This window comes from Alosa sapidissima, chromosome 16 (genome assembly GCF_018492685.1).
Source record: "Alosa sapidissima isolate fAloSap1 chromosome 16, fAloSap1.pri, whole genome shotgun sequence".
NCBI lineage: Eukaryota > Metazoa > Chordata > Actinopteri > Clupeiformes > Clupeidae > Alosa > Alosa sapidissima.
The window spans coordinates 29,748,353-29,771,688 of NC_055972.1; the positions used below are offsets into that span (position 1 = coordinate 29,748,353).

The 23,336-nt window shown below is 44.1% G+C and overlaps 1 protein-coding gene across 1 annotated transcript in view; it reads left to right on the forward strand.

Annotated features, from left to right (window-relative positions):
• pcdh15a (protocadherin-related 15a) overlaps positions 1-23,336 on the forward strand; it is a 270,220-nt gene that overhangs the window by 213,187 nt on the left and 33,697 nt on the right.

Consider the following 23,336-nt stretch of genomic DNA (forward strand, 5'->3'; position numbering starts at 1 on the left):
CACAGACACACACATACCACCCGCTTGGCACACTGGCACCTGCTATGGGGTGGGTAAGGCGACTCCCCCCCCAACCCCCATCCCCCAACCCCCCCCCCACACACACACACACACATCCCCCTCTGCTTTGTTCCCATCATCCAGATGCGAAGGCATGTTGGCAGCTGCCCCTCCTATCGTCTCCTCTCTCCTTTCTCCTCTCTCTCTCTGGGCAGCGTCCACTGCTTTCAGCCCTTCTCATTGTTTCTCCATTATGGAGATGATTGTTTCGGCCAGGCCCTGCAGAGGCCAGAGTCTTTGGGGCAGGGATGGGTATTTTGTGCCTTGCGGACGAGCCAGCTGTTCAGCGATGCCGGGCAGGTTTTCGGCTTTGCGCTGACCGGCCAGCTGACAAGGGATTAGTCCTCTGCGTAGCTCACTGGATTAAACGAATCTGAATATTTAATCCCTGATATTTAAAACCTTTAGTTGTACGAAAAAAAGAGAGAAGTTAAGGGGTATGAAGCAAATATAGGGCAATGCGGTGCGGTCAGTGGTGGCTATCTGTCCATGGAAATGGATTGGCTTAAAAGAACGATGGTGGGAACAGGTGGAGAGCCCTCTTCTTACTGCATATCACTCAGTGTTGGATTGAGGAAGAGAGAAGTAAATATTCAGTACTAAAAAGAAACCCACCTCTCATATTGATATGCAAAAAGGGGCTGCTGAATGTTCTTCAAGTTAGGGTGAAGTGTGTGCATGTATGTGTGTGCATGTATGTGTGTGTGTGTGTGTGTCTTCAAGTGAGAGAAACACTGTGTTCACTAATGGAAAAAGGGATAGATGTTGCTTCTTCTCCAAGGGCCTCATTATCTGAGTCACTCACTCTCACACACACACAGACACACACACGCACACACACACACAAGCGTGTCTAGCATAGCACAATGACCATATGGTTTGAAAACTCAGCTCAGTATCTCTGTATGTGCCATTGTTTTACACCTTTAGAGTAGGTGCTACACACACACACACACACACACACACACACACACACACACACACACACACACACACACACACACACACACACACACACATTCTGAGCCCTCTATATTGGCATGTATCATCCATTCACTCAGAGCAGTCCTCAGAGAGTATGTATGCTACATTTCTATTGCACAAATGCCCACAGGAGGCAGAGATGGTCAACACTCAAAACTGGGTCTGGCCTTGGGGAATATTCAGCATTAATTCACTGTGAACCACCCTCCCTTCCTCATCTCTTGGACTCCTAAACTGGACACACACACACAAACAGACACACACACACACAAGTCAAGTCAGTTTATTTGTATAGCACATTTCATATGGTATACACAGACACAATGTGCTTTGAGTGGAGAGTTGTCATTAAATTACACACACACACACACACACACACACACACACACACACACACACACACACACACACACACACACACACACACACACACACCCTTCCTCATCTCTTGGACTCCTAAACTGAGGCCTTCTCAGTTATATTGCTGTTTTCTCATGGTGTTACGCATTACAGATACTGCAAACTGTTGTCTGAATTGATGAGATACTGCTGACGCTATTATATTAAATATAAATGCACAATAATCAGATCATTCAGGGGGTCACATTCAAGCTTTAAATTGTTCAAAGAAGCTATCTGAGAGAGAGGGAGTTTTCGGCTGTGCCTCGAGGCTCTGGGGTCTATGAATCAAAACTCAATATCCGTATCGTGTGCGAGGCGGTTGAGTCAGGGAGAGAGCAAGTGGAGGTACACAGATATCACACAAGTCAGCAAACAATGGGAGAAACATCATGTCAGAGAAAGTTACAGATGTTTACTTTAACTTTGTACATTGTGAACTTTTGCTCCTCTCTCTCTCTTTCTCTCTCTCTCTCTCTCTCTCTCTCTCTCTCTCTCTCTCTCTCTGAGTATTTTATTGTGTGTGTAGTGTTGGGGGTGGAGGATATATGTGTTGCGCGCTTGCTTGTTTGTGACCTTGTACATCAGTATGCAGTACGTGTAGGGAATCATCTATCACTTGCTATACTGTACTTCCTCATCTCTCTCTCTCTCTCTCATCTTCATCTCCCTCTCCCACTTTTCTGTGTCTGAAACACACACACACACACACATACAAAGAAACACACACACACACACACACACACACATATACACACAAAGAGAGAGAGATGGGAAGGGTCTTGTTGAAACAACAGAGATCTGTCTCTGTTCTAAATGGCTCATTCATCTGTGGCTGACCTATTCTTTTAGTGTGCTCAAAACAGATGTCTGTGTCCAATGGTGCACACATCAGACTGCTGGCACTGGCGCGCACGCACGCACACACGCACGCACGCACGCACGCACGCACACACACACACGCGACCATGTCAACGCCTTGATCTCCATTAAAAAGCATTTACCCATCTCAGTACCCCCCCTTTTCTCTCTCTCTACTTTTCTCTTCTCCCTTTCATCTCTCCATCATTGTCTTTCCCTCCATTCCCCACCTGTAACAGTGTTTATAATTATACCGTAGTTGTAACATACTACTTAATCACATGTCATAGTTATTAGAGTTCTGTCTTGTCAGGTACTCTGGGCCAGATGTATGTACATTTGCGAACGTAGCGTTATCAGCGTAATGGAAACACCGCAGATTGCGAACGCTGTCAGATCCAACTTCCTAGGCTATGGAAGATTGGTCAAATCTAGCAAGTAGGAAAGTTTAAGTGAATGACGTGAAAGTGAAAGTAAGACGTTCGAAAAGCCAACGAAAGTTAAGGTTGCTTTTGGTAGTAGAAATATTTTCACCACAAAAACTGGTGCTCTAAATAGCGATTCTGTTGTCTTTGAAAGGTTCTCTTATTTAGCGTGTTTCCATCCAACTCATACGAATTAGTGATGCGCATCCGTGGTAATGCGCATAAATAAAATGTACATTAGTCAGCGTTTCCAACACCTATTGATTCCTTAAGTATATATACTGATTCTAAGTATTTTGGGACACTTGCCTATGTTGAGTGAAATGGACGCCCTCCTCTCTGCGGTCGGAATAGCCTACAGTAGGTCCTAGGCCTAATTCATTCCTTCATTTTGAAAATATTTTGTTTAATATCGATTAGAAAGAGAAGGCGGAGAATGTTTATATTGCGCAATCGGGTGTTGGCAGCTTCCCATCGCCGGAGACCGCCATACACTTGGGAACGACCAAGGTCTCGGCAGTTTTTTTGTCAAATTTGGCACTTCACTGTAGAGCTTCATTTCTATTATTTCACACGGCTCAGGCTGGGCTCGGGCTTGCGCGGTAGGCTAAATGAGCGGTCAGGAGATGCGTTTCGGTTAGCTGCGAGAAAGATGCAGAAATGGATGCTTAGGAGGTGAAATAGAGGCTGGCCTCTTGTGACTGGCGTTTTAGTTGCACCGGCAAAGAAAGCAAAGTCTGAGGTGTGGAAAAGTTTTGATCATGTGCATAATGAGAATAATAAGCCAGTGGTTTTGTAAAATCCAAAGGATGCAACATTCTGTAGAACGACAGGGAATTCGTCGCCGATAAGGCATGTTGATCAAAGCTGTCAGTGCCCATCAGGATCACATCGTTTGTTAGGCTACAGCAACAAAATCAAACCCGCAAAGGTGAAACAAATGGTTACGGAGAAGAAGTGTGTCAGCTTTCGCTGTAAAGACATTAGGCCTTTTAATATTGAAAATGGCGAGGGGTTTGAAAAGCTGGCGCAAGAACTACAGTAATTAATGTCGGGGCTGCGTAAGGGTTCCCGCAAACTTCAGAATGCTGAGAGGACTTGGGCTATTTTATTTCTTTGTTCCAACTTCCAAGTGGCCTAGGCTACGTTAGTCATGAATAAATGATGTCAAATGTTACTTATTCTTGACAAAAGGCAAAAGAGCTGTGTGCTTGCGGACATTTGAATAATGTCGGGCTGTAAACGGGTTCGGGCTTTTAAAAAGCTGTCAGTCTCGGGCTCGGTCAGGGCTTGGGCTGATTTCTGTGGCGCTCGGGTCTTGTCGGGCCTAAATTTTAAGGCCCGATTATAGCTCTACTTCACTGACCAACAGTGGGTGGAGACCTTTAGATTCACAAGTCAGGGTTTGAAGAATTATGACGAATGATAGACCTGGCTGTTGCCCCGAGTACTCGTTGTCGGATGCCATCGCATCTATCTATCCATAAATTGCAGGAACGTCTGTCTGTCTGTCTGCATGTCGTTGGTCCGTTCGATTTCAAACTTGGCAGGTGTCTTGCTACTGGCATGAGTAGTGTCTTGCTACTGGCATGAGTAAGTGCAGTGCATAGTTTGACATTGTTTGGATAAGAAAAGCTAAATATATCGTTATGTATCGGTAAAAGAAGCACACGTTGGCTTTCCCCGCTCTACCATAGCCACCCTCTCACATAGCACTGCGCGCAGGACCAGAGAGAGGATAAGCGGAGATTTGGCAGCACTAAATCACGGTTAAAATGCAAGATGTTTGATTATCATCTCTGACCTCAACAATAGACTTCCTGTATGTTTGCTTGCATAAAATGATTACGCGGATTTTGCAACAACACGCCAACAAACACGGGTATGTAGTGGCTATTCAAAATGAAAAGTATGTGCAATAAACTGACGCTTTGAATAGCAACATTGGACGTGAGACTGAATAAACAAACTACATTTCTGACTGCAAGGTCCCAAATTGAAACAAGCGATAGGCTAATGGTCCCGAATTTAACGTTTTAGAAGACGTGCCACACAGCTAGACAACAAGTGGCAGACAGAGAAACGTCACTTATGCTATCAAACACTGCTTTTGAGTCACATCGTTGCAAATGTCAAACGATCACAAAATGGCTTGTCTTCACTATCAGGAAAGTTATGCAATAAGCTAGACCTATAGCCTTAACTCAAAACATTTGCCATTCTGATCTGTAGAAATCACATGCAGTCATGCCTAAATTCTGCTTACTGCCCATTAATTATAGGCTAATATATTATGATATTCAGTATACATTATTGAATGTTTAGCTGGAATGATGTTTTTCCCTATCATCCTATTGTTAAAGCAGGCATACCTGCGGGCATGTAATCGGGCTACAGGTTTTCTACAGGAATGGCATGTTTGAACGGGCACTGCACTAGTTGTATAAACTTGTGATGTGTGCCGATCAAGTTGTTGGCGAAAACTTTAGCATCAGCAAAACAACTGTGCACCGATGTGTGTATTCAGTTTGTTTTATTCTACGGAAACAAGCAAGAGAACACATCAAGTTGCCTAATGTTATAGGGAAGCGCCAGAGATTGCTGAGATTCTCTGAAGGTTACGTCACACGATGCGAATAAACCGTTTCCATCAACTTTATTCGCATTATACCTTATGCGCATCGAGAGTTAATCAACCCCCCTCGAACGAATCAAATATAGATGCGCATTAGAATTTTTGATGCGCATTTCACATGTTTCCAACCGGGATTTCTTATTCGAATAGATTAAATGCGCATTAGGAAGTTGGATGAAAACACGCTAATTGACACATTGAACTGCAATTTAGATTAACACCTGCTTTTACAAGGCGGAAGTATTTAGGCGCAGAATAGACGTGCGCTTTCAGGAGCAGTCTTTGTACATACCGCGGAATACATAATTAGGCGCTCTTTACTCTTTCCCTCCTATCTTTTTACGCTAAACTCCCACTTTCCCCTGGATCCTCCCATGAATGCATATGCATGACATGACAAAATCAATCTGCCACTTTCAGCTCCCGCGACAGGCAGTTTGCGCTTTTACATCATTGTGGCCTGTTTGTACATACCTCGCAATGATTTTACACGCACATTGCGAAATAAATACGCCTGAAGTGGGCGCAAAAGCGTTAGTACATCTGGCCCTCTGTGTCTGGTATTATGACCTAGAGGTAAGGCCACAACAAAAGAGGGAGTCGAGAGGTTGGATCTTTAACTAAAATATAGATTTATTAACCAAACTAACCAAATAACAAACAAACAGTGTGAGGTGGGTCAAAGGCAGTCATCAGGGGCCTGTACTACGAAGCGGTGTTACTGGCTTATCTGGGTAACTTCGAGAGTAACTTGATCACGTGTGGCGTAACTTCCCGATTAACCCCTACTACGAAAGGTGGATAGGTTTTATCCGTATGCTGCCATGGCAATTTAAGCTGCATCTCAAACCTGCTCCGACCAGGTTATGTTCTTGGTTAACCCGAGGTTTCCGTTAACCACACCCTTTATAAGTACCACCCCTCCACTAACAATTTCTCCCGAGACATGTCGGCGTACTTGGATGATCCATACGACATTGGAGCGCAAATCGTGAGGGACTCTCTTCGCAGGGCGAGGGGTTTTAGAGACCGCCAGAAAATATATATAGCCTACCTGGACGATATTCTCTATGAAGATATAGATTGTCAGCCGAGGGAATTTGTTATCTTTGTCAGATGATCTAGGAAGACGTCTCATAGCAATGCCCGTACGTGGACATTCATGTATTCCATCGGTGATGCAAGAATACTGTATGTCCGAAAATAAATCGGACATAGGCCTACAGTATGCTGAACATCTGAGCAAGAATAGCTTAAAATAAAATCGGACATAGCCTACAGTAGGCCTAATAAATAAAAATCACCATTTTAACAAACTTGTTGAATTGAATGTAATATTACTGTACCCTGCACATAAAGGCTACACATTTCCACAGCACCAGAATCCGACCGAATGCCTCCCTCAACCCCCTCCATAATTGGCCTTCCACTATTATTTGCGATGGCCAACTCCTCTGCTACTGTAAAACACTTACAGTAGTGTTCAAAGACACCTTTCAGTAAACCTTACAGTAGTGTTCAAAGACACCTTTTTCTTGTTAGCTGTAAAACAGAGGCCAAGTGAAGGCTATAAGCATACTAGGCCTACATGTTTTCATAATTAAGAAATATTAATGCAAGCTATGACTATATAAACCACTATTCTGAATAATGTGTTTGTGTTTCATTTTCACCTGCTGCCATGTGCGTTTGGCAATGGTGTTGCATCTGAAATGTTCACAGGATTAGGCATACACCAAATCAGTCAATGGGGGCTACTTAAACATTCAATTATCCTTATTACTGTAATCTATATGCCCACTTCTAAATTGTGTTGCATCTGTAGGCATTTCTATGAACTCAAAATAGGCAATTTAATTATTTCAACTCATTTAATACATTCCGCAAGCTATTAATCCTCCGTATTTGAAGAACATGTGGAAATAAAACTTTACTTTTAGGCATTTAGGCTACCCGATCTGCAATACGTTGCCAACAGCCTTGCCTTGCTTTGTTCACTGCCAACGATTGATTTTTGTCGTAGAGTGGGTTTTAATTCCTCATAACTTGTCATAATAATTGTGCATTCCTCATCCGTAAAATAAGGTGAACGCGTCATCACTGAAAGTGGTGATTTGCGCTGCAACCCGCCCCTTTTATGTGAATGCGCACAAACTCCAATGAGGTTAACCCCGGCTGAACAAATCAACTTAATAATCAGCGTTGTAGTACCGATTAACACCACTTAAGATAACCAGGTTTTGTCAACCCTGGTTTAACAAAGTAACCCTGGGTTACATCTGGGTAGGTTAAGCTCCCTTCGTAGTACAGGCCCCAGTAATGCATGGATGTTGTGTGTTTGCAATGTGTCTGAGTGCAGTGTTGCATGTCCAAAACCCAAAGTAAGAATGGCCCTCCTAAGTAGAAGAAAAACAAACAGAAGGCCTAACGAGCAGGGGGGTATTCCATCAACCTCGCTAAAGGCCAAACCTGGCTTATTTCGATAAGTCTCGCTAATTTTAGTGAGAATTCCGTTCCATTAATGAGGTTAACGTGAATCCCAGCTTGGTAACTATGGGAATTTATGCCACAGAACTAACATCTGGGGTGTACTACGAATCTCGATTAGTGGGTTAGCGAGGTATGTTGCGCTCAAAGCCAGGCTATGCTGTGACACGAAAGTGGATCTGTTTTAGTGTCGCTATATCACCATGGTATCTTATGCTGTCAACCAAACCTGGTCGGGAGGAGGTTATGTGCTAAGTTATAGCTCAAATCGTGTAATCTACCGCACACTGACCAATCAATTGTCTTAAAAACAAAGTTATCTCACGTATAGGATTCTGTCATATATCTTACAGGTGGAGCTCCGCCTCTACTAACATTTTGGATCTCGAATGCGCTTTAATAGTGCTGTGCGTGCAAATATCCCACTATGGACGTGCATACCATACAACAATTATTTGATGTTATAGGTTAGACACAAAAAATGACCGCAGTGTAGATTAAGCCATCGCTCATGAATGCGGAAGTAATTGTTTTTAAATAGAGGCGGTCTTGTGCGTCTCCACGTTACACGATTGGCCAAAGTCATCCCAACACCGAGAACGCGCACAGATCTGAGCTGAAAGCCTAGTTTGACAAATATATCACATAACTGCAATCGTAGGATCACTTAACGTATACCCCTGAGTCAAGGCTTTGTCAAGCCTCGATATGTCTACATAGCCTAGATATGTCTAACGTGCTTTGTAGTATACCCCACTGCTCCGTAGCAGGTTAACTTTCAAGCTAAATTAAGCTGTGTTGCAAAAAAAAAACAATCAGTCGGAAAACAAGTCCAAAAAGATCGTTCTGTCAACCTGTGCTTTCGTCACCTGTAGCTACAACTTCAAAAATAGAAGTAGGCCTAGAAATGTTTTTTTTCAACAGTGTCACCATGGATTTACACATCCACTTGCTCCAAAGAATTTATGAAGATTATGCGACTTAAAATGTTTTAACTTCACGTGCGTGTGGTTCTAAGAATCTTGCTACTCTACGTCAATTACGTTCTGTGGTGGTCAGTGGTGGAATGTAACGAAGTACAAATACTTCGTTACTGTACTTAAGTAAATTTTCCACGTATTTGTACTTTACTTAAGTAGAATTTATAGTGCATACTTTTGACTTTTACTTCGTTACATTTTACAGCAATTATCTGTACTTTTACTCCGCTACATTTCGACAACACCATCGTTCCTTTTTACGATACATTTTATGATCAGATTTTTTTTCTCTCTGACAAACACGTTTGTTTTACCAGGCGGCGGGGTTGCTACCAAAGATTCTGGAGCGCTACGTGCCCAGCTTCTAAATCTTTAAAACATAAGCTTCTAATCTAGACCAGGCAAAGCGTGAACTTGTAGCCATCTGCATTCGGTAGGCTATATTCACCAGACCCATGGCTACACTGGACATGCAACTGTGTTCTGTGCCTTTCTCTGTCTGTTATCTGAAGCGTTAGGGCCTCCTCTGCGATGAGATTGCTATCCGCGGATCAGCGAAGTTACAGGCTATATCCATGCTTCTGTCACACGTCTGATCATTTGCGGCACAAATGAATGGTAGACTATTATAGAACCGCTGGCCGAAAAAAACGTAGCATTTTCCAGATTAGGAAATATTTCTTAATTGTGTGTGATCAAATAAAGAGGCATAGCCTACAATTGGGGGGTAGAAATGTGAGCGCTCATTCAATGTCTATGTGCGTCTGCGCAAGTGAAACTGAACCTAATCATAACACCTTTCTCAGCAACTTTTCTGTTCAATCAGCAGAATTGGCATTACGATCCATCCGACGTTTCCCTTGTCTACCCCGTTAAACTTCAGGCTCTCGTGTTTTGCTGAATGATATTTTACTCAGCAGATCACCCTAGTAGATAACCAGAATTACAGTCTCTAGAATTTTAGGTCAGAATGTAAACTGGGCCACAGATGGTAAGCACAATTGCATTAGCTTAAATCTAGTCGAGTATAACCTAAAACTAGCTTAATTAAAATGCCACAGCCCATACTAATCTTTCTTTTAGAATATAGATATTAAGAGAATAAATAATTATGCAAATACTTTTACTTTTAATACTTAAAGTACATTTAAAATCAGGTACTTTTTACTTTTACTTAAGTAGGGTTGTCATTGTGGTACTTTTACTTTTACTAAAGTAAATATTTCTCTGTGTATTTGTACTTTTACTTAAGTACTGAGATTCAGTACTTCCTCCACCACTGGTGGTGGTGTAACGTGCAGAGAGACGACACAGCAAAGGAGTTACATCCTTGCGTGTTCACAGGTTCGCTTCCCATACGAAGTATTAGGGCTAAATAGCTTATCACCTTGATAATGACATTTTTAGTTATACTCTTTAATGAAAGACATATACTGTTGATAAAGGGTCATGCACATTTGGTAGGCTGTTCAGTAACAGTAATATGCTTTGCCAGTGGGCTATATTATATCTGATGCAAGCCAAAGGATAATTCTGTAGCCTGTAGGCCTATAGGCTAATAATTAAAACTGCTTCATGTGTCGAGGATTGTTCATGAATGTCAAATCAACTGTGTGCTACAAACACTTTGGGACTTATGGGAGACAATACTATTATGTTGATACTAATTTATTTTATGACCACCTACACCTAGATAATAATTTGGAGTGAACTCTTTTACAGTAATCTAAGAACGTAGACTATAGATAGTTTTGAATATCCATATGCCAAAGTTGTTTTTAGTTTATATAATTTATTCATTCACTCGTTTTGTTCAAGCATAGACTGTATGACTGTATAGAGTGAAGCTAATCAAACTCGCAATTTATTTCAAACCATTAGCATCGTTGTTTTAAATGTAGGCCTATGCTTTCATTATTCTCCAATTTCTGTAGGCAACTATCTTTTTTTTTTTTTCGCTCGATGTTAAATTTGATGACTTTCGATGAAACTCCTGTAGATGGTGCTTGCCAAATTGAACAGCAATCGTCTAGTATTGTCTTAATACGACAAATATCCTCTTTTCCTTAATCTACTGTTTGGTCTACTGTTCTACCACGAGCACGAGCAGAGATGAAGCTGACCTAAACCTCGCTTGAATAAACGAGGCCGAGGAAAAAAGATGCCGCTAACTTCAGTTAATGGAACGGCTTCAGCCCCAAGTGAAAGTCTACGTTCAAGCCAGGCTATTTCTGTTAAATGCCGCCTTCATTAGAGAGGTTGATGGAATACCCCCCAGAAGGCCTAACAGGCCGTCACACTGGCTATACTAACACTTTAGTCTAGAGCTAGCAGGTGAGTTGGACTGAGACAGCTTTTTTAACTGAAAGAATAGACAAAAGACAACATGTTTTGCTCTTAGATTAGATTTAATGTATCAAATAAAATTAATGAAGTATAAGTGCAAGAGCTAGGCTTGTAGACACTATTCTTATCAGCTTGTGAAATGGTGTGGCCAAATCTGGCTTTGATCCTCTATGAAAAGGTACAAATACTCTGCACAATAATAACTAATGCAGGCGTGACATTTATAGAAATAAAATTCAGTGAAACAAAAAATTTGAAATTATTACAAAACGTACTGTTTTCATTTCTGTCAGATACAAATGCATTAATTTGTAGAAGCATTCAACTGGGAAATGTTAGTTGATGACAAAATACACTCAAGGGCTATAAATTGGTCTGTCATTCCCAAGTCATGTTCAATCAGTGAAAACAGCTAAACAAATATGATGTTCGCTCTCCAGAACAGAGCACACATGCAAATGAAAAGCAGGATATCAGGTAGCTTCTGTAAACTCAAAAGAGTCTTCTGGAGAATTTGCTCAGCGCTGTTGTCGTAATCAAAGCTGAATTATTTCTGACACATAAGTAAGACTTAGTGTAGCGTGCAAAACCAACCAGTTACAGTAAACAAACGCATCCAAACACACTCAGCCGTAGTAAGACACTAGAGCAATTCCATCAGCTCTTCGGCGGTCGGAAGACGTCTGTACACTCAGGTGTCAGTAAAAGTCTACTGTCAGAGATAAAAAAGGAACTCCATCCGGAAACTCCTGCATGTGCATTTTTACAGCTTCTTGACTTACGCCTGTGTCTTTCCCCTGTGATGGATTGCGAAGATTGCCTCCAGCAGATTTTTATGGCTTGAGAGGGTGCACGTTTTCACACCATACGTTTATTTTACTTCATTTTTTCCCCTTTCCTATTCCATCCCTTTCTTCTTCAGGGTGTAGCAATGAGCACTCTCTCTCTCTCTCTCTCTCTCTCTCTCTCTCTCTCTCTCTCTCTCTCTCTCTCTCTCTCTCTCTCTCTCCCCCCCCCTCACTCTTGCTCCTCCTTTGATTAAACTGTTTGAACAGGCAGGTCAGGTCCTTCAGAATCCCATTAGGGGAGACCGGCTGGAGATGGACCCAGCAGATGGGTGTCCTTGAGTGGGCAGAGGAGCCGGACGACTGGCAGGCCGGCCGTCCAGCCTCTACTACCGCTGGTTAGCATGCAGTGGAGCCCTCTGTTGTGTAAAAACACACTAATGAAATTTGAAAAGGTATAATAGGACACAGGTTAGAGGCCATATCCTGTGCAAACTCACCCCTGAGGTGTCAAACCTGGTTAGCAGGAGTGTGTGTGTGTGTGTGTGTGTGTGAGAGAGAGACAGAGAGAGACAGAGAGAGAGAGAGAGAGAGAGAGAGAGAGAGAGAGAGAGAGAGACAGAGAGAGAGAGAGAGAGAGAGAGAGAGAAAATGTGAGGAAGTAAGATAGAGGCAGGGTTGAGGTAAGATAGAGAAACATAAGGTTGATGAGAGAGAGAGAGAGAGAGAGAGAGAGAGAGAGAGAGAGAGAGAGAGAGAGGGAGGGGAGGGAGGGAGAGAGGCAGGGGAGGGCGGAAGAGAGGATGAGAGAGGGGGTGATAGAGAGGTGATAGAGAGGTGATAGAAAAGCAGTGTGAGCGTAAGTGGGTGTGAGCAGGGGAGAGGAGAAGAGTGTGTGAAAGAGAGAGAGAGCTGTCTGTTATAATTAGCTCTGTGCTGTTAATCAGAGGCCACTCTCTGACAGGGGCATGCAGGGCAGAGGGGTCACTCACAAAGGGACACGACTACGACTGTTCTTATTGTTCTTATTGTTCTCACACACACACACACACACACACACACACACACACACACACAAACACACACACAACCATCTACAGACAGGCATACATGCACACAATACTCTTATTGGACTTGGCACGCATACAGTCACATAAGAGAATCAGCACACAAACACATGTACTGCTATTGAGCATGACAGGAGTATCCTAACATCTACACACAACCATATATACATACCATATCTCTGCATTGCTCTTATTGGGGTTGACACAGATATGCCTGCACACAGGCATCTACACACAAGCATGTCTAGGCAAATGCATACAAACAAGCAGGTCAGAGAGTTATTCCATATGGTCATTCAGTCTGTATGGAATACATATGCTTGTCAGTACATACCCCCCCCCCCCCCAACACAAATATCACACACACACACACACAATCCACACACACATCCACCCAGATGCAAACAAACATGCTGTTGAAGTAGCTTCGCTGCCAAGTTCCATCATCATCTCCATGTGTCTACCTTACACCTTGGAGTTGTCTTCAGTTTGTGTGTGTGTGTGTGTGTGTGTGTGTGTGTGTGTGTGTGTGTGTGTGTGTGTGTGTGTATCTGTCTGTCTGTGTGTGTGTGTCTGTCTGTCTGTGTGTGTGTGTGTCTGTGTGTCTGTGTTCTTTTTTTCTCTTTTTTTATAGAGGGTGGCATTTGTTTTTGTATGTGTGTGTTTGTGTGAGGGAATGAGAAAACGACAGGGCAGCAGAATGCACGTGTGTGTGTGTGTGTGTGTGTGTGTGTGTGTGTGAGTGTGTGTATTGGTGTGTGTGAGAGATTGCATGTCAGTATGTGTTCAGGATGAACCTATCACCTTGTGAGCTAGTCTATCTGTCAGATGCATAGCAATGATCACGTGGATCTGTCACCTCATGGCAAAACAGAGCAGGATTATTATCCCTCCCTCCCTGCCTCACTCTCCCTACATCTCTCTTCCTCTCCCTCTCTCCTTCTCTCTCCCTCTCTCTCCCTCCCTCTCTTTTGCCTGTCTCTATTCTCTCCACAATCAGGCGTCAGGCTGCTAGGTTTGCATGTACGTTGTGTGTGCAGAGCGTCCTGATTACCATGAACAGATTGAGCCTCAGTGTGAATGCTCTACCCTCAGAATGTGGATCCACTGACATTAAAATTCAAGCCGTGCACACATCACATGCAGTGTTAAACCTATGACTAAAACAGGCCCATGCCAACCTCTCACCCTTCTTTGCAGTAAGATTCATAACACACACACACAGACGCACACACACGCACACTTGCACTGATGCGCGCACACACTCACACACACACACACACATGCCAGGGTAGCTCAAGGCACACACTCTCATAAACACACATTTTTGCACATACAGTACAGTATATATATGCCTGCTCATGCCTGCGAGGAGGGGGGGGGGGGGGGGGGGGGGGCTCATTCATCTCACCCGTCACATGTGTGACCCTGTAATGAAGGGTCAGGCCCCAGGCTTGGCCCCGAGGGCCCCTCATGCATTAGGTTGTAATGCCCTCACATCTTTTTTTTATTTTGCACTGTTCTAGGCTAGCAGAAACTAACTTGAGGAGGAGAGGAGAATAGTCAAGTGGTGAGGACAGGAGAGGTGGAGAGGTCAGAAGAGGAGGAGAGGACAAGAGAGGAGGAGAGGACAGGAGAGGAGGAGAGGACAAGAGAGGAGGAGAAGACAGCAGAGGAGAGAAGTGAGGGTATGAGAGGAGGAGAGGAGAGGAGAGGAGAGAAGTGGAGAGGGTATGAGAGGAGGAGAGGAGAGGAGGAGAGGACTTGAGATGACAGGTGAGGAGGAGAGGGCAAGAGAAGAGGAGAGGACAGGAGAGGAGAGAAGTGGAGAAGGTAGGACAAGAGAGGAGGAGAGGATAGGAGAGGACTGGAGAGGAGAGGAGAGAAGTGGAGAGGACAGGAGAGGAGAGGAGGAGAAGATAGTACAACCCCACAACAGAAAAAGTTGGGACGTTGTGTAAAATGTGAATAAAAACAGAATGTAATAATCTGCAAATCTCTTAAACTCATATTTAGTTGCAAAAAGGACACAGACAACATATCAAATGTTGAAAATGACAAATTTGACTATTTCATGGAAAACATATGTTAATTTTGAATTTGATACCAGCAACACGTTTCTAAAAAAGTTGGGACGGGGTAACAAAATGCTGGAAAAGTTGTGTAATGATAAAGAAAACAAAAGGAAGAATGTTTCACAACTAATTAGGGTAACTGGCAACACGATTGGGTATGAAAAAGAGCATCCCAGAGAGGCAGGGTCTCTTAGAAGTAAAGATGTAGGGGTATTTATCACTCTGTGTAAACCTGTGTGCACAATTGATGAAACAATGTAATTTTAATGCTTCTTCACATGACATTGTGACGTATTTAAGAAGTGCATCATCTACAGGACATAATATTATTAAAACATTCAGAGAATCCAGAGAAATCTTTGCAAACAGGGGAAATAGCTGAAAAACAAATTGGATGCCCGTGGTCTTTTGGACCTCAGATGGCATTGCATCAACACCAGACCTGTCTCCAGACCTGTCATTGTATGGGCTCAGGAAAACCTCTGATAACCATTGTCTATGTGCCCAGTTTGATACTCAATTCAAAAACTGCAGCCAAAATGTAACAGCTAAAATTGTATTGAGACATGATACAGAAAATACCACCCTCTTATCTGGGCCTGAGTTTGTTTAAAATGGACTGAGGTAAGATGGAAAAAGGTCCTGTGGTTAGACCAATCAAAGTTTGCCATTCTTTTTGGAAATCATGGACTCATCTGGGCTAAAGAGAAGAGGGCCTATCCAAGTATCCAACCTATCCAACTTGTTTTAGTGCTCAGTTCGAAACCCAACATCTATGACGGTGTGGAGGAGCATTAATACCTACAGCATGAGCGTCTTGCACATTTGGCAAAGCACAATCCATTCTGAATAATGTATACAGGTTTTGAGCAACATATACTGCCATCCAGGTAATGTCTTTTTCAGGGACGACCTTGAATATTTCAGGAAAACAATGCCAAAATGAATTCTGCACATATTTAAATAGTATTTCTCCATAGAGGAAGTGTCCAGGTGCTAATATGGCCTGTCTGCAGTCCAGATTTGTCAAATTAGGTGCATAATGGAATGAAAAGCATGACTAAAAAAAAACCATACTGTTGAGAAACTGAAATCCTATATCGGGGAGTAATGGGGCAACATTTCATTATCAAAACTGTAGCAAATGGTCTCCTCAGTTCCTAAACATTTACAGAATTGTGTTAAATGAAGAGGTGAAGCAGCACAGTGGTAAACATGCTCCCGTCCCAACTTTTTTTGAAACATGTTGCTGGCATCAAATACAAAATTAACATATACTTTCCATGAAATAGTCCAAATTTTCATTTTCTAAAAGATCTTTTAGGTTACAAATTGTGCAAGTACAGTCTTAGTAAATCTTAGTCAGTAAATACACAACTACAGTGACTACAACTGCCTCTGTTGAGTCCAGTGGCGTCCAGTACCGTTTGAAATGGCACTCTGTGTCAGCGTCCGTCTTCTAAGTGGTCCCTGAAAATGTCTGGAGAAGCCAAAGCCGTCAGAAGCACATGGCCCGTGACTGCTGTGGCATTGCAGCAGCAAGTCTCACCTGGTCGTGCTCTGCTGCTTCTGCTGCTTCTGCTGCTGCTGACATCCCCTCTCTGGTGCTCAGACTCAGACTCCCGTCATGTTCAGCTGCTTGGGAGTCTGGGAGATACCGGAGAGCACTGTAAGCTCAGGGAGATTGACACTATCGCTGCCTTCGTGTTTTTAGACGTCGTCGCTGTCTCAGCCACCTAGCACATGCTCTTCAGGGTGCAGATATATCCTCTAAGACTGTGGAGAGAGAATGCACATTGTGTGTGTGTGTGTGTGTGTGTGTGTGTGTGTGTGTGAGTGTGTGTGTGTCTGTGTGTGAAGATATATTCTCTAAGACTGTAGGGAGATTAAGCGTTCAGTCTCTCTATCAAGCTCTTCAGCTTAAGATGACAAGCTCTGTCTTTGGCCTTTTTGTGTAGATGTCAGACCGTCTGATCTGAAATATGCACGCTCGGTCTCCGAATCCCATAATTCAGCGGTGTGACAGGAGCTACCGGAGTAGCCGGGCCGCCCACTCCTCGCTCTCCTTCTTCCTGTGTTGCCTGCTGGGTTGAGTAAGTGAGTTTTAGCAGACGCTTTCATCCAGACAGGGAGTCAACGCCTGGGATGGGATTCAAACACGGGCCGATTCACCGCTGCTCCACGCCTTGATGTCCTGGTGGACGAGGGTCAAAATCTGAAATTGTCCACCTACTTGTAATAAACATTTCCTGAAGTGCTTTTCTGTGGCACAGAGTGACCTTGAAAAATGAAAAAAAAAGAAAGAAAGAAAGAAAGAAAGAAAGTAAAAACTGTAGACACCGTGTCTGAAGTCTGCCTGATCTCTATAATAATAATAATAATAATAATAATAATAATAATAATAATAATAATAAGCTTTATTTGTATAGCACCTTTCATACACAGAATGCAGCTCAAAGTGCTTTACATTTGGAGCATGTAACACAATAATAATAATAAATATAGCTGCAAGTAGCAATGAGGGGGCCAAGCAGTTGAGCAGGAGTTGTCCTGGCAACGCAATGTTGTTAAATTATACACACCCAATTAACCCCTCCCCCCACACACACAAACACACACATATATAAACAGATAAACCTCCTCCCCTACACACCCCAATAGCCCCCTACATATACGCACATCTCAAACATCACCAAATTTATTGTGCGTCCTCAGGTTGTAGTCACGAGTCCACATACCAAGTTTGGTGTCAATACGAGAAAGTGTTGATAATTATAGCGCCCCTAGTGTTCAAAGGTCACTAAATATATTGAGCATTTTCAGGATGTGGTCCCGAGTCTATGTACCAAATTTGGTGTCGATACGAGAAAGTGTTGCAAATTATAGCACCCCTAGTGGTGAAAGGTTGCTAACATTATTGTGTGTCCTCAGGATGTGGTCTTGAGTCCATGAACCAAGTTTGGTTTTGATATGTGAAAGCATTGCTGAGATATGACCGAAACTTCTGTTACTCTAGCGCCGCCCTAGTGGTTGAAAGTCACCACATTTATTTTGTGTCCTCAGGATAAGGTCCCAAGTCCATATACTAAGTTTGGTTTCCCCCCTCAAAGGTCATTAAATGTATTGAGCCTCCTCCTTATTGGGTCCTGACCCCATGTACTGACTTTGTTTTTTTTATTTCAAAGCGTTGCTGAAATATGACTATACTTCCTGTGATTATAGCACCACACAGTGGTCAAAATGTACCAAATTACTTGGGTGTCCTCCTAATTGGCTCGTGAGTCCATATACCAAGTTTGGTTTTGATACGTGAAAGCATTGCTGAAATATGAGCCCACTTCCTGTTGGCGGCTTTGCCAAAACGGGTTTTGAATATAGGTCCAAAAAGCAATACGTTTGTAAATCATGGTATGACGATCATCTGCGGATAAAATTTGTGACCTGTGAAAACTTTTAAGGGTTTTTGATTAAATCCAATATGGCAGCCGGATCAATTATGTTGACGTCACAAATTCACATCTGTCGGACTTAGGACCTCCCACAGTATTAACAGACACCACTAGTAAGTTTTAATTCCAAACACATCACCCGTTACAGGCCAAAACGTATTTTTGCTTATTATAGCGCCACCTATAGGTCAAAAGTCATCAAATTGATTGAGCATCCTCCTTATTGGGTCCTGACCCCATGTATTGAGTTTGGTTTTGATACGTGAAAGCTTTGCTGAGATATTACTTCACTTCCTGTTTGGCGGCTTTGCCAAAACTTGATTGGTCGTGACGGATGTGATTTGAATATGGCTCCAAAAAGCAATGCCTTTGAGTCATGGTCTGACGATGATCTGCGTCAAGTTTCGTGAAAATCGGACACATTTTGTGACCTGTGAAAACTTTTAAGTGTTTTTGATGAAATCCAATATGGCGTAAGGTCCAATATGGTGGAAATTGACATCATGGGGTGCATTGAGTTCGGCTTCATCCAAGGATTCCAAATATATTTCAATGTGTACGGTTGAAACGTTAACCGCATAGATGCAATGCAAAATTTGACACAATGGTGGCGCTAGAGCACTTGACATGAAACTTAGTGAAATTATTCATATTACTGTACCGAATCAATGTGCCAAATTTCCCAACTTTTTACTGTATGGTTCAATGGCAAATGAGTTATAATAATAAGAAAACGTAGAATTACTGTGGGTTGCCTCGCAGCTTCGCTGCTTGGCCCCCAATAATAATTAAAAAAAATCCATTTGACATAGATCCCAGCCTGCCTCGGGGAAGGGACATAGTAAGCTGAGCCGCACTGTATTCAACAAGGTCTCACCTTAGCAGTGCTGCTGGTCCAACATCTCCTCAAGCACAAGGGAAGGGATCCTGGTGTGTGTGTATGTGTGTGTGATGGTGTCTGTGTGTGTGCGTGTGTGCGCATGTGTGTGTGCATGTGTGTGTATGTGCTGGCAACTCACTGCGGCACTTTTCTCTCTTGGCAGACAGATGCCGCCTCTGCATCCAGCTCCAGCTTGACACACCACTCTCTCCCCTAACCCACAGACACACACACACACACACACACACACACACACACACACAGTCACATAGTCACATACAAACACGCTCCCCCACATACACCCACCCACACACACACACACACACACATACAGTACACACACACACACACGGTCCCACTCCTAGCTTGAGACCTTCATGCCGGCGCTCATAACCTCGGTGCCTTTATGAGCCGGCGTCCCTGCTCACCTAAATGAGCTCCCAGCTACCTCCCAGTCCCCCGCCGCGGCTCTGCCTCCGACCTCTACACCGCACCACGCCACACTGCACCACACTACACCACGCCACACCACACCACACCACACCACGCCACACCACGCTACACCACACCACGCTGCACCACACTACACCACACCACGCCGCACCACGCCGCACCACACCACGCTGCACCACACTACACCACACCACGCTGCACCACACCACACCACGCCACACCACGCTGCACCACACCACACCACACCACACCACACCACGCTGCACCACACCACACCACGCCGCACCACGCCACACCGCACCACGCCATGCTGCACCACACCAGGCCGCACTGCACCACACCACGCTGCACCACACCACGCTGCACCACACTACACCACACCACGCCGCACCACACTACACCACACCACACCACGCTGCACCACACCACACCACGCCGCACCACACCAGGCCGCACCACACCACGCTGCACCACACCAGGCCGCACTGCACCACGCCACGCTGCACCACACCACGCCGCACCACACCAGGCCGCACCACGCCACGCCGCACCCACACCAGGGCCGCACCACGCCGCACCACACCAGGCCGCACCACGCCACGCTGCACCACACCAGGCCGCACTGCACCACACCAGGCCGCACTGCACCACACCAGGCCGCACCACACCACGCTGCACCACACCAGGCCGCACCACACCACGCTGCACCACACTACACCACACCACGCTGCACCACACCAGGGCCGCACCACACTACACCACACCACGCTGCACCACACCAGGCCGCACCACGCCACGCTGCACCACACCCGCACCACACTACACCGCACCATGCCACACGCCGCACCACTCTCCGCCCCCTCCAGGCTGGTATTCCAGTGTTTTCTTCCTCATTTGTTTATTTGTGACCCTGCAAGGTGAAACCAGTCGTTTTGCGCACGGTGCTATTTTGAGAAAATCGTACAGGTTAAAATGTCGAATTTTTCGCATAATTCGACAGTATACAGTCCTACACTTTCATATTGTGAACAAATTTCACGGATAAACATACGTTTTTGACTGTTTTGACCTTACTTTATTTAGGTGAAGATTCAACACATTAGCAGTCATTCCCTTTGTCCACGCCACTATAAGGTTTTACGGTAGGGTCCGGTAGAGCTAATTTACTCATTAGGCTACTCATTACTCTTTACTCAATGTGTCAGCTCTATATCGTTCTTGGCAGATGTGACCGAATATGAATGTGAAAGACTTGCCTTTCAGGGCTACGAACGGTCAAAAGCACAAACTTTTAGAAATATCCTGGCGTCATTTTAGGGACCAGGAGAAGTCCTCTTAAAGGACTTTCCATTAAAGTAGGCTAGAGCATTTTAAAAGTAGGCTAGGCTATACACAATCTGTGTACACAGAACTTCCTCTCCCCTTACTTCCCCCGAAATACATTAATTATATTCTATAGTGACACCTTATGACCGTCCCAGGTATTAACTAGGGGGCAGAAAAAGACTCATTTCCATAGACAGTAAAACATATGGACAGCTCTTTGCACAGTTGAAACTATGGTTGAAACTGCATAGTCAGTCATACGCTTCGAAGTCACGCTACCGTAAGGCTAATCATAGCTGTGCCCTCACACTATCGGACGTGACAATTTACTTAAAAAGGTGATTTTCTCCTCTTCTGGCGTATCGTGACAGGAGAACCCTGTCGACTTTGGATGCGGTTATCTTAGCGATACATTTTGCAATACCCTCGATATACATGTAGTTTGAAAGCTTAGTTTATGGCCGTTCGTGTGAGTACAATAACTTAATTTTGTAAATTTTACCAAAACGACATTCGCCTTGCAGGGTCACATTTATCTATTTGTTTGTTTATTAATGTATGCCTTCGCCACAGATATTTGTGGGTTTGACAGAGATGAAGGGATGATGAGAGGGGAAAAAGAGGGGAAGTTTTATCATCCTGCTTCCCTCTATCCTTAGGTAGGGAGGGAAAGAGAGAAAGATATATATATATATATATATATATATATATATATATATATATATAGAGAGAGAGAGAGAGAGAGAGAAAGTGTGTGTGTGTGTGTGTGTTTAGCAGGGTGAAGGTGATTGGCACTCAGCCTTCTCTGGTATCTGGTAGGATGATTATCCCTGTTTCTTGTCTGTCTAGTCTCTAAGTGTTATCATTTTTAAAAGGCCGGCGTCATGCCTCGTGGTAATGATGGGAAAGTGGATTCTCTTGAGAAGGAGACAAATGTCTCAATGTGACAAATCACCATGCTATTTGCCCCCCTCTCTTATCAACTCCTTTCACACACACTTTCTCACTCTTTCGCTTTCTCTCTTATCCTCTGTCGCTCTCACGCCCCACACACATACACACTTACAAACACACACACACATGCAAACTTACACACACACACACACACAGAGGTTATTTTTTTTTGTGCTCAGTCATTTCCATGGTAACGGAGCTCACCAGGCTGTATATTTGAATGTGTCTACTCCTGACTTCCAGCCCTCTCAGGAGAAGTCTCCCCATTCATTCATTCATTCATTCATTCATTCATTCATTCATTCATTCATTCATTCATTCAATCTCTCTCTCTCTCTCTCTCTCCTCTCTCTCTCTCTCTCTCTCTCTCTCTCTCTCTCTCTCTGCCCCTTCTCTTATTGTTCATCTCTCTCTCACACATTTTCCTCTGCCCCCCCCCCCCCCCCCCCCCCCCCCCCCCCGCCCATGCATGCTGTCTGAGCGTGTTGCACATTGGTGAGTGGGAGAGTGTTGTGTGAGTGTGAGAGTGGGGGGCTGGCAGGTCAGGGGTGGGTGTAATCATCCTGTCCTGACTTATCAACAATAGAGGAGGGGAGGCAAGCCTGTCTGCCCTTTTCTCTTCCACTGACACCTGCTCTTTTGCTCTACTATTCTTTGTCTCTCTATTCTCTCTCTCTCTCTCACTCTCTCTCTCTGTCGTATTGTTTTTTGAGAGCCTGAGAGCATCTCTAATGGCATCTACTGATCTCATGTGGAAGTGTTTTGACAGCTGAGACAGATGGAGAGATCGAGACAGAAGAATGTCTGTCTGGTTGTGTGTGTAGGTGAATCCGTGTGTGTGTGTGAGTGTGTGTGTGTGTGTGTGTGTGTCCCTCTGCTTCTGTGTGTGTGTTTGTGTGTGTGTGGGTGTCCCTCCTGCTTCTGTGTGTGTGTGTGTGTGTGTGTGTGTGTGTGTGTGTGTGTGTGTGTGTGTGTTGTGTGTGTGTGTTCCTCTCCTCCCTCTGCTCCAGTGTGTGTGGCTGCACCGGTGCACTGTGTGGAGAGAGAGCTCATTGGCACTCTGAACGTCATCTCCCAGTGATGATCACGGCTTTGTGGGGCCCTGTCATAGATAGAGCGAGGGAGGAAGAGAGAGAGAGAAGAGAGAGAGAGAAGGAGGGAGATAGAAGA